The 6000-nt window shown below is 41.5% G+C and overlaps 1 long non-coding RNA gene across 1 annotated transcript; it reads left to right on the top strand.

The window, feature by feature from the left end:
• The first annotated feature begins 2319 nt into the window (after positions 1-2319).
• LOC111970193 (uncharacterized) lies at positions 2320-3623 on the top strand. The gene is made up of 5 exons (XR_002878084.2): positions 2320-2392; positions 2499-2683; positions 2785-2888; positions 2990-3092; positions 3255-3623. It is a non-coding gene; the product is annotated as an uncharacterized lncRNA (long non-coding RNA).
• Positions 3624-6000: the final 2377 nt, after the last annotated feature.

Below are 6000 nucleotides of genomic sequence, written 5' to 3'. Positions count from 1 at the left end.
TCTTTCTCTCTCTTACTTTCTTTCTTTCTCTCGGAGGACCTGAGCCCTAGGACCATGCCTCAGGACTACCTGGCCTGATGACTCCTTGCTGTCCCAGGTCCACCTGGTCGTGCTGCTGCTCCAGTTTCAACTGTTCTGCCTGCGACTATGGAACCCTGACCTGTTCACCAGACGTGCTACCTGTCCCAGACCTGCTGTTTTCAACTCTCTAGAGACAGCAGGAGCGGYAGAGATACTCTGAATGATCGGCTTTGAAAAGCCAACTGACATTTACTCCTGAGGTGCTGACCTGATGCACCCTCTACAACCACTGTGATTATTATTATTTGACTCTGCTGGTCATCTATGAACATTTGAACATCTTAGCCACGTTCTGTTATAATCTCCACCCGGCACAGCCAGAAGAGGATTGGCCACCCCTCATAGCCTGGATCCTCTCTAGGTTTCTTCCTAGGTTCTGGCCTTTCTAGGGAGTTTTTCCTAGCCACCGTGCCTCTACACCTGCATTGCTTGTTGTTACTGGTGTTTTGTGGGTACTATTTAATGAAGCTGCCAGTTAGCTAGCTAGGTACTGTAACTGTTATTGTAGCTTTCTGTTTGTATGTAGCTTGCACTTCAATGGCATCCCTCGAGGAGATTTTCTTTTATCTTTCCAACCAGGCAAAGTACTATGAAGGCACCACCGATCTCGACAAGAGGCACAACATTCAGAGAAATTCACAATTCAGGGTAACGTTAAGCAGTTAACTGGGCCGATTTAGCAATGTACAACCATTTTTCAACAACCATTTTCCATCTAGCTAGTTGGTCCTCTACATGTTGCTAGCTGTACATCTAGTTCAGTGGAGGCTGCTGAGGGGAGGATGGCTCATAATAATGTCTGTAATGGAGTTAATGGAATGATATCAAACACGTGGTTGATACCATTCTATTGACTCCATTCCAGCCATTATTATGAACCGTCCTCCCCTCAGCAGCCTCCACTGGTATAGTTATATGTCTGTCATATTGAGSTGTCTAGCTATAAGTTAAACCTGATCAATCAAATGGATAGGTGTAAGCAATTATGGTAATTCCAAATGCCCTTAACTAGGTGTCTTCTCTAGACAGACACAGAGAGAGGAAGAAAGTGAGAAAGAAGGGATGGAAGTGAGAGAGGTGGRAAGAGAGTGGAAGACCGACGGAGAGATGGAGAGAGAGAAACAGAGAGCGAGAAAGGCAGCAGTGCAAATGTACTTAGACTTGAGTATTTCAACAACTCATCTCTTTCAACTTGTTAGGCAATCACAGTACCTACGGAGGAAGGATTGCCAGCCACACAGGAGGGTGATTTTTACTAAAGAGGAGAAGGAGGCCGTGCTGACCGAGATGCATGCTGCCCAATTCGGATTGAAGAGCATGATTGCCAAACTCAACCTACGCTTCTTCTGACAGGGAATTGTCAAGGAGGTGGACAGCTGGGCAAGTGAAATAACCTTTTGTTAATCAATCACATTYWATTATTTCTGAAATTATTATGACTTCAATTAATGTCATATCAGAGAGCACACAATGTTTAAATGTGTCACATTTTGCTTAAAGGTCAGTACGCTGTGTAGCCTGCCAGAAGTTTGAGAGGGTAAAGACTGTGGTGCCGGAGTTGAAGCCCATCAAAAGTGTTTCACCATGGCTCATGATCAGTAAGTGTCMCAATTMAACTCAAAATAAGTTGTTTTGTAATGGTTGCTTTATTTGACCACAGCAGAGTTCAATATTATAGAGTGTGTGTGTGTCAGTATCCTTACGAATATGAAAATCTGCTTACTGTATGACACAGATACGGATAAGAATAAAGTCATATTCTCTCTAACACTTTAAATGTTAGGGGTGGACCTCATCGGACCCTTCACGAAATCCAGGAATGGCAACAGCTGCTGTCTGACAGCGACCGATCACTTTACCAAGTGGGTGGAGGCAATACCCAGRAAGTTCAGTAAAGGAAGAGAACGTACTTAACTCTAAATTCCCTTCTGTAACCCATTAAAAAGGGTGCTTGGAACCAAAAATKTATTTTTGTTTTGTATGATACCCATCAAGGACGAAACTGGCGAGGCCACATCCAAGGCGATGATGGACATCTTCAACACCCACAGTTCTCCTGAGGTCCTCTTGAGTGACTGAGGTCATGAACGCTGGAAYAAGGTATGGATGTTATAGGTTATATTCTGTCACCAATGGTTTGTTTTATTTTTTACAATTTTGTTTTTGTTTATCCATGGTACATAATCAAACATATTTCAATATCTTACATTCTCAAAAGATATCGCTTTCCTTCCCCCTCCAGGTTTGGTGAATGGACCAACCAGACCCTCAAGACTGCCATGGGCAAGTCCCTTGGCGGGTACCAGGAACGGTGGGAGAACAACCTCAAGGTCATTCACAGCAGCGTCCAGGCCTCCGAGGAAGGAGGTAAAAAATTATGTGAAATATAATTGCATTTATTCCTGTTATCAATCAAGGTGAAACTGAACATTGACAAGGTACAGGAGAAACAGAAGGAGAGCTACCGGAGCAGAATCAAGAAGGGGAACAAGTGCTTYGACATCCGGGCGAATTACTTGGTTTGGAAGAAGTAGGAAAGGAAGGCGAGACCTGGGAAACCTCACTGCACTTTTGCTSCTAGCTGGGGTCACCATCTGTTAAGGTGAATACAAAACATCTCAGATAATAACTATTTGCAAACAAAATAACCTGAAGATGGTTTTAGTTTCCCTAGCACTTATATTTTTCTCTTTGTCTTCATAGGGTTACCTTAGCGGAAGCCAACATTCTTCTCCAGTTGGAGCAGTTGGACGGTCGACCACTGAAAGCACTGACACCCTACACTTCGGTTAAGCCCAATAGACAAAGTAGGTTAAGCTTTGGTTGACATTCGAGAAAGCAAGAAATGGTAGTTATGCTGAGCTTATAAAAATGTACCACTTCAATTTACCTCTCCAAATGACTTTAGGACCATCGACTGTCCAAGACCCCCAGGAGGTATCCCATCTACCAGAACCAGTTCAGATCAGTTTGATTCTCTGTGCTCTGAGTGTGAGGGGGACCAGCTTGAGGTAGGCTATACCTTCCAAAACTGTTTAAAAGTACATACAGCATCTCCCATTTATAACACTGCACTAATCCATCAAATATTCTCACAGTAAAGGATAACTTATGTGTTTGCTTGTTTACGTCTGTCTCCTACCCTGTTCCCTTTAACTCTGCCCAACACCCAGACGTGGATCCACCTGATTTCCTCCATTACCAACCACCCTCCAACTTTTCATTACATCACCTACAGTTAATGTCATTATCATTAACTGCTAAGAAAGTTTTCTTGCTSTATCATACTGGGCACAGTACTGAGATACACAGATTAATTAAACACTAGCAGTGGAAACGCTCAGAACAAAGAGAGCAGCAGTGTCTGGACTTTGCAGTCTCCCTCTTCAAGTCCCCCATCTRAGACTGGCTGTCTGTTGAGAACAAGTGACAGGCAGAACCTCAAACCCACACAGCAACCACCTTCTCTATATTCCACACAGCAGAATTCAGACTTTTAGTCTATGATTGCCATGTGAGTGTTCAAAAAATCKGTGAAAATAAATGAATGACACAACTGTACCAAAAATAATATCTACGTTTATGTATTACAATCTTAAATATTGCCAGGTTGGTTTTCACAGATGTTTCACAAGGTGCTAATTATTGTAAGTTGTAAGGTATCCTTTGATGGAATTGATTTGTTCCACATGATTCATTGTTGTATCCTAGGACCTACAATAGATGCATATACTGTATATATATTCAACCACAAGGGTGTAATGAGCTATGCGAGATAGGGAAAAAAATGAATCGTAATAGAGGACTACTGAAATTGTATTATTTCAGTGTAGATAAGGGAAGGGCAGGTTAAAATAAAAACATGACAGCCAGACAAGCCAGTGTATGAATCAAACRGATTTGCATATGAATGGAAATTATCWGACTATTTCCAAAACATAGCAAAGTTTAAGACATGGATTTCATGTTAAAAAGGTGCCCAAAAGTAGTTTGAAGTAATGTTTTCATTTTGTTAGCTAAACAAAACTTGTTTAAATAGCGAAATGATCATGGAAATCAGCCTTGTTTGTATAGCGATGATGAAAAGAACGTAATTTAGGCTGTAATGATCTCCAAATTCGAATCATTAGGTCATCACACCRTTGATATAGCAACGTACGCTAATAGTTTATCGAATGCCATTGTGACGCAGGGGGGGGACACTTTTTGGCTGGGGGACATTTGGGATCACGTGCCCTGCATGCCCTACCCAGTCGGTATTCGGCCATGATTACTACACGTTTAGATAACTGGCTAGACTAACTTACCAATCAAAAAACTGTTAGCTGACATGGCTAATTGAGTGACTGTCAGTGACTGACATAATGAGACAAAACCTTCTGATGCACAAAAACATTTGAGAGCCCGACGGAGTAAAAAAAAAAATATATATATAAAGAAACAAAGCCCCGGGGCCTTTGATTTGTAATCCGACGTTACAACTGGGAGACGGCATATGAAAGGGGACAGCCAGCAATTTCATCAACCGTGGTCTTGTCTCACTGATATTTTTAGCCAGAATTGGAACTCTCAACATGAAAAATTACTAAATAATTTTGTCGAATTGAAATGAGACCACTTTCCCTTGGTCACAGAGGGACAAAATCACTTCATCCTCAAAGCTGAAGTTGTAAGGAGTCTGCAGACATTTGAATGGTATCTACGTTACTCAGAGGAAGCTTGGCAGAAAATGCTTTGTCGTCAGTTATATGAAATGGGGCCAAATTTGTACTGTCACTAAATGTGATCATCTTTATTTTACAGTTATAAGAAAGGTCAAATGTTAATAATTTGTTTGTCACGACTTCCGCCGAAGTTGGTTCCTCTCCTTGTTCGGGCGGCGTTCGGCTGTCRGCGTTGCCGGTCTTCTAGCCATCATCGATCCACWTTTCATTTTCCATTTGTTTTGTCTTGTCTTCCCACCCACCTGGTTTCAATTCCATAATTTCATGTTGTGTATTTAACCCTCTGTTCCCCCCATGTCCTTGTCCGGAACTGTTTGTTGTAAGTGCTTGGCACGTTATTCCTGTGTGCGACGGGTTTTGTCCCCATTGATTGATATTGTTCTGTTTTCGGTGGTTTTGATTATTAAACTGCGCCGTTGTAACACAGTTTTTGCTCTCCGGCGCCTGACTTCTCTGCCGCCAGTACGCACCCCTTACATTGTTACTATATTTATAAGCGTTTCAGTCATTTTAAACCCTATTTCCCCACTTTTGTTGAATAGGAAAACAATTATATAKGATTTTYTTTACCTCTTGAACGTTAAGGCAAAATATRGATGTCAGTGTAAATAGACATACCCAAAAGTAATACGTTTTCATGAGATGGCCATCAACAATAACTAATTCTGCGTAGTTCTAGAAAGGTCTGGAACTCACCTTTCTGGTAACAATTGTTATAAATTGCTGAGGAGTATTCACTTCTGAGTGCACAAACTCAAGTACACAGTACTAATAATATGAAAAACCTTTACTATAAGCACAGTGCCCAGACCAGCACCTTGAGGCAATTATGCTGAAGGAGTGACTTCTGCTGTCTGGTACAAGCACGCAATGCAAAAAAAAATATTTCACTCTCCTTACCCAAAACCACGTGAATACTCACAATGCTAAATAAATACATTACATTTACATTTAAGTCATTTAGCAGACGCTCTTATCCAGAGCGACTTACAAATACTATGTAAAAGCAATTATGAGAACAGACCCACTCAAACCACCAAACTCCAGTCCCGTTGATCGGTTCCAAGTCCATTAGAAACACTAAACCACTTTCATTATCTTACCTCAAGYTTTTAGAAGATCTGTACCATAGCATGCAGTACTGCTGCAATTTCACCCTGGTACAGAACTCTCCTAAGATAGCTCAATGGTTTGA

Source organism: Salvelinus sp. IW2-2015, linkage group LG11 (genome assembly GCF_002910315.2).
Source record: "Salvelinus sp. IW2-2015 linkage group LG11, ASM291031v2, whole genome shotgun sequence".
Taxonomy (NCBI): Eukaryota; Metazoa; Chordata; class Actinopteri; order Salmoniformes; family Salmonidae; genus Salvelinus; species Salvelinus sp. IW2-2015.
Note: the sequence above shows the minus strand (reverse complement) of the source record. Positions and strands in the feature narration are given on the sequence as shown.